The 12,557-nt window shown below is 42.9% G+C and overlaps 1 protein-coding gene across 3 annotated transcripts in view; it reads left to right on the plus strand.

Annotated features, from left to right (window-relative positions):
* The window catches only part of GRM3 (glutamate metabotropic receptor 3), a 146,522-nt gene that overhangs the window by 30,162 nt on the left and 103,803 nt on the right, over positions 1-12,557 (plus strand). The window lies entirely within an intron of this gene.

Below are 12,557 nucleotides of genomic sequence, written 5' to 3' on the forward strand. Positions count from 1 at the left end.
ATTGGTGTGGCGGATATTAGGCTTAACTGATGGATAAAAATTTGTAACCCACCTTCCCTCCCCCCAGCATTTTTGAGATTCTTAAAAGGACATTCTGAAAAATTCTGAGCAAAATGCTGCTCATCCCAGTTCAGCTCATCGCAGTTTAGCTCATCTTCCTCAACCCCAACACAAAAGGAGCAGAACAGACCAAAGGATTTTCTTCTCAAGAGGAAGGCCATTAGGCCTCGCTCTTCTTTAAGGAACTTTGTTTTCACCTGTGAGTCCTGAAAGTCAACATATCATCATGCCATCCAGTCCTCAGCCCCTCAGTGGGGATATCTCATTCTCAGCACTGCAGCCTGTTCTGTTTCCCTTCCTTTTTGTGTTTCTTTCCTCCCCGCTACCTTTTTTCCTTCTATCCTATCTCTCACTCTCTCGGCATTTCAGCGGATCCTGAAATCAACAGCAATGAACACATTACTACAGTGAGATAATATGGCCCCTTCAGCCCCGCCCTGTCTGAGGAAAAAGGACCCAACCAGATGACGTCCCTGACCCGGCATGTGTGCCTAGGTCCACGCAACAGGTGCCATGGCCTACCTGCCATTCTAAAGCATCCTTTTATGACCTACCAGTTGTCCAGTGTTCCAAGAAATCAACAAAGGCTGTATTTCCTCCATCCGTTCTATACTGTCTCCCCTTCACCTTGTGTCTGCCTGCTAGTTAAAACCTGGAAAGGTGAATACACTTCACACCTCAGGACTGAGAGTAAAATTAACCTTTTCCTTTTCACAAAGAAAGGTTGTTGGTGACTATTAAAGGCTCTGATAGTGTGCCTCTAAAAGGAGAAAGACTTAAATAGGATTTGTTTGTTTGTTTTGCGTAATTACCCAAATCCAGTTTCAGTATAAATCCTTGTTTTGATTTCTTGTTCTTTCGTCTGTTTGATCAATAAACTTCCAACTTTAAAATGAGCACCCAAGTAAATCAGTGCCTCTGTAGAACTCCCCTCCCACCCCAACCTTTCTAATGCTGTTTTAATATTGGTCAGTGAAAGAGTTAATACATACCTTTAACTCTGTTGATCCTTGAGATTAACACAACAGCACTCACCCAGGATATGGGAGACTCAAGTCCCTGTTCCAATGACCTCTTAAGTATTTATACAAATTAGGAGAGTTTCAACAGAAGAGACTGAGAAAGACCCACCCCAGAATACCCCATGCCCTCAGGTGAGGGCATCCACCTGAAACACAGGAGACCTGAGTTGAAATCCCTGCTCTACATCAGGCAAAGTGGGGATTTGAATCCTGGGTAAATGCTCTAACCACTGGGGTATAGCCTATGGGGGGGACGGGAGCAGCACATCCTTCTTAGGGTTTTTTTGGGGGGGAGTGTTTTTTTGTTTTGTTTTTTGTTTGTTTTGTGAGAAAGGGCTTGGGCACCTACCTCCAGGAGAGGGTTCCCGGCTGTGATTCCCAAACCTGGCCTGGATTTAGACACCTAATTCCCTTTGGCAAATTTAGGCTCAGAGTGCTGGCTTTTGTGGATCCCATTCTTAGGCATCCAACTCTCCCCTTGCATTGTATAGGGAGCCTGGGTGACCATTGTGGATTCCACTAGGTGAGAGAGCACCTAAATGTTCAGTGTTGCTGAGTTTAAGGGTATTGCTACACTTGCAGATGTAGAGCTCTTTGAGTTAAACCAGCCTTCGTAGAGCGCAGTAGGGAAAGCGCTGCAGTCTGTCCACACTGACAGCTGCAAGCGCACTGGCGTGGCCACATTAGCAGCTCTTGCAATGGCCACAGAGAGCAGTGCATTGTGGTAGCTATCCCAGCATGCAAGTGGCTGCAATGTGCTTTTCAAATGGGGGGGGTGGAGTGTGACAGGGAGTGTGTTGTGTGTATGTATGGGGAGAGAGAGTGGGTTTTGGGGGGGCTGAAAGCATGTCAGCATGCTGTCTTGTAAGTTCAGACAGCAGCAGACCCCCCTCCCCCCCGCCTCACTCTCACACACACAGCATTCCACAGTAATGGCTGCTTTGTCTTGGAGCAGATAAGCAGCCAGCTGTCAGAAACGGAGCTTTCAAAGGGCATATCCGCATTCCTACAGCGAGTTAAAAACAATGACAAGAGTGGGCACTTGACTTAAGAGGATTACGGGACGTTTCCGGAGGCTGATCAGAGCGCAGTAATGCAACACCTCATTCACACCGACACTGCGGCGCTCCAGCAGGGGTGCAGCAAACGTTATTCCACTCGCCGAGGTGGAGTACCAGCAGCGCTATAGCCGCTGAGTCAGAGCTCTCTACGTGCCTTGCCAGTGTGGACAGGTAGTGAGCTAGTGCTCCCAGGGCTCCTTTATTGCGCTGTAACTCGCAAGTGTAGCCAAGCCCTGAGTCCCTTTTGGGGATCTAGCCCTGGAAGTCTTCACCTCCAGAAAGATGATGAAAAATTGGAGAGGGTTCAGAGAAGAGCCATGACAATGATGAAAGGATTGGAAAACATGCCTTAGAGTGATGGTCTCCAGGAGCTTAATCAATTTAGGTTATCAAAGAAAGTTTAAAGAGTGACTTGATCACAATCTGTAAGTACCTACAAGGGAGAACAGAAATTTGATAATAACGGATTCTTTCAATCTAGCAGACAAAAGTAACAAGATCTAGTGGCTGGAAGTTGAAGCTAAACTAATTTAGACTAGAAATAAGGTGACAGTTTTTAATAATGAAAGTCATTTACCATTGGAACCATTTACCAAGGGTTGTGGTAGATTTTCTATCACTGGAAATTTTTAAATTATGACCAGATATTTTTCTAAAATATGTGATCCAGGAAGTGCACCAAAGCTATGAACTTGAAGCAGGAGTTTATACAGGGACATCCTATGGCCTGTGTTATCCAGATCAGACTAGGTGATCACCATGCTTCTTTCTGGCCTTAACTTTATAAATTAACTTAAGTTCATTGAACTGTTCCCAATCTTCAGCGATGCAAAATAAGTCACTGGTAAGATGAAGCAAAAATTATTAGAAAAGTAGGCAGGATGGTATGCAAGTTGAAGCATGTTATTCATATCAAACTTATTAATTATAAAGATTTAGGTTCTGGGCTTCTCAGAAAACATTACATTCTCCTTCCACTAAACTTACGCTGATAACAGTCCCATGCAACATTAAGATATGAAAATAACTTTCTCATTTACATTAGTATGTCATGCATGTGTGATGACATCCCCTTTGGTTGTGATGAGGGTCTGAACCGAGCTAAAAGCATAAACCTCTACAGCCAGAATCATAGAATATCAGGGTTAGGAGGGACCTCAGGAAGCCATCTAGTCCAACCCCCTGCTCAGAGCAGGACCAATCCCCAATTTTTGCCCCAGATCCCTAAATGGCCCCTTTGAGGATTGAACTTACAACCCTGGCTTTAGCAGACCAATGCTCAAACCACTGAGCTATCCCTCCCCCCAGAAGAGATCATAGACTACCTACTGCAATGAAGTGCTATGGCAGGTTCATCTCTTCTGTTGAGCAAGCATAGAGGAGGATACATAAGACACAAGCCAAAGCAAAGAATTTTCTCCCAGTTAATATCTTTAAAAACATTTCTGTTAGACCAGTGGTTTTCAACCTGTGGTCCACGGACCCCTGGTGGTCTGCAGATTATGTCTAAGATTTCCAAAGGGTTCACATCTCCATTTGAAATTTTTTAGGAGTCTGTAAATGAAAAAAAGTTGAAAACCACTGTATTAGACTATGAATGCCACGTCTCAGTGAAGTCAAAGATTTAAATTCAGGTCAGTAGTAATGTGCAATATTCTAAATATCCTAGAAAATGCTTATTTTTCTGCTCATGTCAGAAGGACTGTCTGCTGTGAGCTAGGACTAGCATGTCTGATTTCTTGCATTGCTTGTCTCACCACCAATTCGTGGCCAGTTTGGGGTGAGGAACAAATAAAGTTTAAAGTCAGTGACTATTTTTTTAAACAGTCCCGTTATGCTTTTCTGTTGCAGCCAGTTGTGGGGCCGCAGTTCTCTGATGAAAGGCTGGACCTTTGCTTCTTGCTGCCTTAGATGTTGGGAGTCTGAGTCTTACAGTCCGCCAATGATGCGTTCTCATGATTTCCCCATTGATTTTTTTCCCCTTTCTCCCTGTATCTCTGGGTGCACCCAAAAAAATGCAGCAGCAAATCTCAGAGCTGGGTCAACTGACTCAGGCTTGTGGGGCTTGTGCTGCAGGGCTAAAAATAGAAGTGTAAGCATTTGGGCTTGGGCTGTAACCCAGGCTCCGAGACCCTCCCCACTTGACGGGTTTCAGAGCCTGGGCTCCAGCCTGAGAGGGAACATCTACGCTACTATTTTCAGCCCCACAGTGTGAGCCCCACAAGCCAAGATCAGTTGACCTGGGCTCTGAAACTCACTGCTGCGGGTCTTTTTTTGGTGTGTGGCTGTATCCTCTTTCTGTGTCTCATTCATCTGGAGCTGACTAGAAGTCTTGTCCTTCTCTCTGGTACTCTGAAGGTTGCCTAGCATTTCCCCTTACATACTAGGACCTCAATCTTATAAAGACTCATCTGCATGTAGTACAATTATCAGTCTACATCTCTTGAGCCTCATGGTCTGGAACCTTTGTTTCACTATGCAGTTCATCCATCTTTTTGTCTTCTCCCTCATTGAGTATATATTCTTTGCTTTGCTTTGTTAAGTGGAATTTGCTGCGTGACTGATTATTTGTGCCTTGGTTTTCATTCTCTAGGATTGCATGAGTAAAAGACAGACAATTGCCAGTGAGTTCCTGCTCAGTCTAATGATGTCTTACTATTCTATTCAGGTTCTTACACCACGCTCCTCACTGACGTTGTAGACATATTTGTTTCTCCTTTCCCACTAAAATCTACAGAGCCAAATTCCGATTGAAGTTACACCAGTGTAAATCTGGAGTAACTCAACTGACTTTAGAGTCATATCACTGTGAGTATCTGTCCCAAGGTATCATTCTGCAGGTTTTTTTAATACTTAAATCCACCAGCATTGCCTATATTGCTGTTACTGAGACCTAAAGATGACTCTAAATAGAGCAAAGGGCCTGACAGTTCACAGATTATATTTTCATGTCTCATCAGGCAGCACAGTTACTATCTGAATCAACCGACGTACAAGTGGAACAAGGAAGCCATTTCTTTAATGACTCATATCCCACTAGGTGTCCTCATGTTCCCAAATGTCTAAATTATACCTAATCTGTTCAGAACAGAGTTACATGGTTTTTAAATAAATCTCAGCTATCCAGGGTTGACTAAATGTATAGAATTTATGCGTAGAAATTCAGTAGATTGCAAGGTTAAGTTCAGTAAGCAGCCAAATGTCTGAAAAACCAGGCTGCATATCTCACAAGATCAGGTTTGCTAGTGAGACAAATAAATAGGTTGTATATGACAAAGTCAACATTAAAATAACATTAAGGATGTTTCGATAAAGAATGGTAAGAGCAGAGCAAATTGAGAGATGTAGGGCCATCAGTACCCAAACACAACAGGAGAAATGTCAAAACGGTGTTAAAATTACATCAATGAACGGAATACATATGGCTACATCCAGAGCCATCCCTAGGGTATGGCGAATTGGGACAACCGCTCCGGGCCCCGTGCTTTGTGGGGCCCCGCGGGCCGGTGCACATGGGTGGCTCGTGAACCGCTGGCTGGAGGAGGCTAGCCCCAAGCCCCACCCCTTCCACCCCATGGAGAGCGGGCCTGCAGGGAGAGCGCGAGGCGCCACCAACAGCCTGCCCAGTCCCAGGAAGGCGGTCGGCGTGGCCCCAGCCCCTGGAGCCCAGCAGCACCACCAAAGCGGGGCCCTGGGGGAGGCGGAGTGTGGGCAGGGCCATGCCTGTTTGGGGAGACACCACCTCTCCCAGCCTCCCCTACCCACCGCCTGGCGCGGTCAGTCCCAGAAGTGACGGATTCATGACTTCTGCCCCAGGCTCTGCACTCCCCCTAGGGACGGCCCTGGCTACATCCTCAACTGGTGTAAATTGTTGTGGCCCTGTCAACATCAGTGGACCCCTGTCAGTTTAACCCAGCTGTGGATCGGATCCAATTGTCCTTGCATTTGGTGGGTTTGGTCCATCCTCTAACACTCTCTCACAACGCTGAATTTTTTGTTTTTGAGAGTTGGGGAAGGCAACAGATATTAAACAAATTAGGTTCCCTTTGCTCTCCAATCCATCTGTTAGTTCTTTATTGAATATTCAGCATAAATTCCTAGCAGAGAACTCCCATGGAAACCAATAGGAGTTCCACATGCAGAGCAAGTGACGAATATAGACAATGCTGGGAAGCCTGTTGCCTGTTATTTGCAGTTGAGAGACTATTTTTAGTTCACAGACTATTATTCCATGGAATAAACTCAAGTCAGGTAGAAGAAAAGGCACTTTGTATTTTCATCTACATGGGGAGCCAGATCAATCAGAATTCTCTCTCCCTTTAATATGTTCATATTTTTAATACTTGTGTCTTGCAGATCACTATGACAAATCCAACAGAATTAAATCCCATAGATGGGTAATCCAGCTATTTAATAAAATAGCCTTATGATTTATGTTGTGCTGAAATAACAGATATTGAAATCATCTAAAAAAAAAAAAGCTAACAGCATGCCAGTTCCATATTTTTGTTGCTGCCTGTTGCATTACCATAATAAACATTGGAATCTATATAGCTGAATCCATAAGGTGCCTCTGTGCTATGGTTTTAGTAGAGGAGTTGACTAGTCTCTAGTGGATTGCACATGGGATTAGAAACCTGGAAATTCTAAATTCCAACCCGAGTCCTGCCAAATTGTTTTAATCTCTTTGGGTCTCACTTTCCCCATGGGTAAAATGGGGAATAATTATACTTACTTCTCTGAGTAGTGGGTTGTGGGGTTAATTACTGAGGGCTTGCAAAAATCTTGGCCAAGATTTTTTTTTGCAATATAAGCTACCACATACGTGCAGTGAAATTATTATTATTACATGCTGAGGGTTTCATCATTCGCCTAAATAGTTTTTCAGACTGATTATTGCTATGCCATCTTAATGCAATTTTCACAGACACATATTATTAGCCTGTATTAATCATTCTTATCCTTCTCCTGTGGGCTATCCTAACATGCTCAGGAAGAAGAGAAACACAATACATGTACACATCTGAGAAACTCATTGTTGCATCCGTGCAGCACCATCGTGCTGGATTGTGGTGGCAGAGGATGGCTTGGAGCAGCTCATCAGACACAGTTTGTTTTGATGGGAAAGGGGGGAAATGGATGGATTGGTGGGGCTTGAGGAGCATGGCAAAGACATAAGGAAATAGGGCATGAGAGATATGGAAACCCCAGCAGAGGACAAGAGATAAAATGGGTGAAGATCTCAGAGGAGGGATAATGGAATATGGAGTGGGGCAGAAGCAGAAAGACATACCTGGGTCAATAAAAATGGGGTTGGAATTAACAGAACAAGAGGGAGAGAGTGCTGAAGGGATGCTAGTGTGCAGTAAGTTACTAGTCATGATTCTATTTATATCTATTCTTGGAAGAAATCAATTTTTATTTTTTTCTAATTTCAATGGATAATATTTTTTCTATTTTTATTTATTTAAATGTTCAAAGTTGCATAAAAGTTTTATCAATTCTAATTTTCACATTTGTGGGAAATTAGAGGGGGGCAAACCATAACGGGGGGTCAAACAATAATTATTTAATAAGAGTAGATGTTGAGATTCAAGAAGTTAAAGCTTCACAACTATGAAAACCCAAATTGTCAAGATCACGTGACCAAATATACAAAGTAAGTATTCTTAAATCAAACTCTGATAAATTCTCAAGCAGCATTTTTCTTATTTTGCCTCTCTGTAAATTTCAGTTACTATCAATGGAAATATTTTTTCATTGGTTTTTGTATGTGTAGGGTGAAATCAACGTTTAGCGACATTTACTGGTAAACATCTAGTTCTTCCAAGCCTACTTATATTACAGCTCCCAACCCAAATCAGGGCTCCATTGTGCTGGACATGAATAACACACAGTGAAAGACAGTCTCTGTCCTGAAGGCTCTACAGTGTAAATGGACAAAGGAAGGCATGGGAAAGAGAAAGAAGTGACTTGCACAAGGCCAACAGCAAATCAGTAGCAGAGTCACAAATAAAACCCTGGTTTCAGAGTAGCAGCCGTGTTAGTCTGTATTCGCAAAGAGAAAAGGAGTACTTGTGGCACCTTAGAGACTAACAAATTTAGTCTCCTTTTCTCTTTGCAAATAAAACCCTGGTCTCTTGAATTCTAGTGTAGTGCCCTATCCACTCGACATTTCTGTCCCAGCGCCTCCCTGCTGGACTGAGCAGTGGGAGGAGCTGGAAGAGAAATGCGTGAGGTGAGAGACGGAAAAAACAAGGGTGGAGAAAACTGGAAAGGGAGAGAATGGATGGAGTGGTTTAAAGGGGGGGGGGCGGGAGGCGGGAGGGGAAATATGAAATCAGACCTGCTAGCCCAGCCTCTTATGCCTGTGCAGACCCCCATTCGAGTGTGACTGCATGATCAAGGCCTTTGTGTGTAGCAAAAATTGTCACTGGGGAAAAAAACAGGAAAGAGACAGGCAGCTATAGAAGAAAATGAAGTCAGTGAAGAAAGGAAAAGAACATAAAAACCCAGTGTCCCACAACAAGGGAGATGTGCTAGCCATATTAATTCCTGGCATAATGACATTGATTTCAATGCAGCTCCACAGGGAAGAATTTGGCTGCCATAAGTTTAAATTCTTAAAAATTATTTAACAGAAAGTCTGGTGCCAAGAGATATAAAAATCAAAGGCTTGGGCATGCCTTTGCATGCAGGAGGAAAGGGGCTTAGGAGATCTGGCTGTGGGTGGGAAGTCAGTATGTTTTCATATGACTGAGGAAAAGGATTTTTGGGGTATTTCAATGGTGTATCTGATTATGGTAATAATAACAACATCCTCTTATATACCACTGCGCATCCATACAGATCAAAGAGCTTTTCAAAGGAGGCAAATATCATTATCCCCATTTTACAGATGGCAATATTGAGGCACAGAGCAGTTAAGTGATTTGACCAAGGCCACCCAGTTGGCCAGTGTCAGAGACAGGAATAATACCCAGTTCAGCTGAGTCCCAGACTATCCACTAGGCAATCCTGCCTCCCCTCCATGAGTGCATTCATGGCCCAAAGATTTTGGTGTTGAGTTAATTGTTGGTGGTTCAGTGGACCAGGAAGTTCAAAATTTCTAGCTAGACTCCTATTTTATTTATCCACTGTGGTAAATAGGGTTGATTTCTTATAGACATCACATTAAATTAAACTAGCTTAAGCACAAATTATATTGATTTAAGAGCATCTATATTAGGCATTTACTTGGTGGAACTAGCTCGAGCTTCGGTTGATTCAGTTACACCGGTGCAATATTTCTCATAGAAAAAACAGGCCTTAAGGTTCCGGTTTTGATCTATCAAGCCCTGAATGCTGAGGACCCACAAATCTGAGAGACTGTGTCACTCCCTGCCCTGCAGTAGAGATATGCCCTTGGTTTAATCGCGAGGGAGCTGCCAGTACGACCTTTCACATGTGGGCCCTGAACTTTGGCATTGGCTCACCCTTTGGTCTGAAATAAGCTCGCTCTGCTGATGACATTTCAGGCAATGCTCATCTCAAGCCCTTTGAGAGGTGCTGAGTGAGGAAAGTCTGGAATTTGAGGGGAGGAGGGGGTTTGGTTGGCCAAGTCCAGGGCATAGTTGGATGCAAATACTTTACACATTGGTCATGGGTGCCTAGAGTCTGGCATAGGCCCTTTTCAAATCTTTCACCTACAAATGGAAATCAGAAGCATAAGCCAATCTACAAATCATTGAGAAGTCGGAAGAAATTTTCCCTGGGAGCAGGTTATCCTGTAATAACCTTCTGCAGAGCTTTTTGTACCTTCCTCTGAAGCAGCTGGTGCTGGCTGCTATCAGAGACAGGACACTTGACCAGATGCACTTGGGGTCTGATCCAGTCTGGCCATTCCTATGTTCCTTAATACTTTATGAAATGTACTTGCATTTTGCATCCTAGTCTCTAGAAAGACATGCAAATAAGTAGAATCTTCTTCGAGACGTTGCGCATTACATGCTTTCTGATATTCTGGGGCAACGTTCCTTTCAATTCCCTGTTTAAAGCACTTGTACGCACAACAATGGTTTTAATGTGCTTTATCAAGGTCTCACTTTCGCAGCTGCAAAGGCACAGTTAATTACTAGTCACAGAGTATCTGCTGTGGTGATTTTTTAAGTACGCTGCCATCCTCTAAGGTGTTCATTTGTCTGACTCTTGAAATGACCATCTAAAAGAAAGGCGCCGGTAAATGTGCTCCAATTACCTTGCTGGTTTTAGTACCAGATTATTTAGCACCTTTTCTCTTTCAAATTGCAGTTCATTAGACCTCAGACAGAAAAACAGACAATGAAAGCGCGGCTTTTGACTCAGAACTCACAGCTCCCGCCCAGGAAAATGGACTGTTTCCTTTGTGCTATAAGTGGATGAAAGACACAGGGAAAGTGTTTATCTGGTGACATAGGGCTCAGGTTGATGCAGGAATGAAATTATTGGGTTGCTATTTTTTTAATATTGTGACTGTTTCCCTCATAATAAACTATTTAGTGCAGGGACTGTCTCTTCTATTATATGCGTGTAGAGTGTTTAGCAGAATAGGGATCCCTGACTAGGGCCTTTAGGTGCTCCCTCAGTACAGTTAATAAACAATGCACACAGGTACTTCATATTTTAATAACATGCCCTACCAGGGGCCAATAGTGTAGCCTTTATAATACTGATAGGTTGGTGTTTCCAGTGGTATCTTAAACCACAGTAACCTGTGCCAAAGGTTCAAGCTACCTGAGGGCTACAGTATCAGAATTAGCAGTGTGAGAACCACTATTAGAAATATCCTCAGGTCTGGAGACTGTAGGGGTACACAAGGAATGATAGCAGTGCCCACCACAACATTCCCAAGTTATCAATCTTCCCTGTATTAAAAGCCTTACTACACAGATAATCAGTGCCACAGTCATAGATATATCAATGAAGATGGAGGAATACCATAAAAGACCCAGCATCAATGTTTTCATACTCACATCCCCCAGGGTACCATAGAAATGGTTGGATCTCTCTACAGATGGTCATCTTTGGAGGGTTGCCTGTTGAACTCTTCATCCCTCTTCATGCTGGGGAATCCCTTTTATTCTGCGTTACACTCACGCCCATAACTTTACACATAGGCATGGGGGTTCCAACCGCTTTTCCCTTATCTGGATTTCCACACCCCATACAATTTGGGGTGCTCTGCTTTTCTTAGGCTACCCTCTTAGTTCCCCTTATTTTTATGAGCATTTAGATCAGCATGTCCCCTTAGTAACATGCGGTCACAGCAGAATTTCTCATGATGTTACAATCAGGTGTCTTGCAGTATTGACATATTTTACAGTAATCTTGTAACTTTATTGGTACAGGATTACTCATGGATCAGCTCCTCATGTCAATCCTTCTTAGGTTAGCTTAGCACGTGGCTAAGCTAAGATCTGGCAGGCGTCAGCCTGCAGGACTTGCATTACAGCCTTACTTTGCTTATATACCTGATACACACACATCACTCAATATTATACCTCTATGATATTATTCTACTTGTTCCTATACCTATCACTTAAATCTATTAATCACACATTGATTACATATGAGTAAACCACAACAATAGATAACCCAAGTAAATGCTTATATAAGGTGTTCAGCTACAATAGACAGATTGATCCTGAAATCTCAAGCACTTGAGCTCACGTGCCAAGTTCACTAGCTGGGAGCAGTAGTAGGTAGTTATCTTCTGAGGACCTCTGTAGAGACATGCAGCACAAAATAAATAGCTGGTTACAATCTGATTTCATCTGACTATAATAAATGGATCCAATAAATGGATCTAATTTTGCAAACGATGAATGGATCTTTAAGCCACCTCTCAGGAGAACATGGCTGCTATTCCTTGGCACACAGCAGCATTAAGTAATTTAGGGGAGGAAGGGAAGAATACAAGGCCACACTAATTTTATATATAGAGGCTGTTACTAAAGAAAAACAATTAACAAGCCCCTACAAAAGTTCACATATAAAATACCACCAACCCCCCGCCCTGGTCCATTGTATTCTATGCAGCTGTGTTGATTTACACCATGTGCAGATCTGTCCCCCTATATAAAAAAATACCATGGTATCTTTAGGCCCCCAGTCTTGTGAGGTGTTAAGAGCCCACAACTTGCATGTTGAGCTGTGCAAACAAGTGAGTTTTCAGTTCACTGGCCATTCCAAAAATTGGGAGAGGGAATGGTTTTGGATTGACCCAAAACAATTTTTTTTTCCAAACAAACTTTCAGCAAACCAAAAAGTTGAAAAAATATGCTTTAGGCTGAAGAAGAGGTTTGGTTTCATTTCAAGCTTTTAAAAAAAATTCATTTTTAAAACTTTATTTTAAAGCCAATTTTGAAAATGGAAAATCATTTCAACTGAAAAATCG

The sequence above is a fragment of the Chelonia mydas genome, chromosome 1 (assembly GCF_015237465.2).
Source record: "Chelonia mydas isolate rCheMyd1 chromosome 1, rCheMyd1.pri.v2, whole genome shotgun sequence".
In the NCBI taxonomy this organism is placed as follows: Eukaryota; Metazoa; Chordata; order Testudines; family Cheloniidae; genus Chelonia; species Chelonia mydas.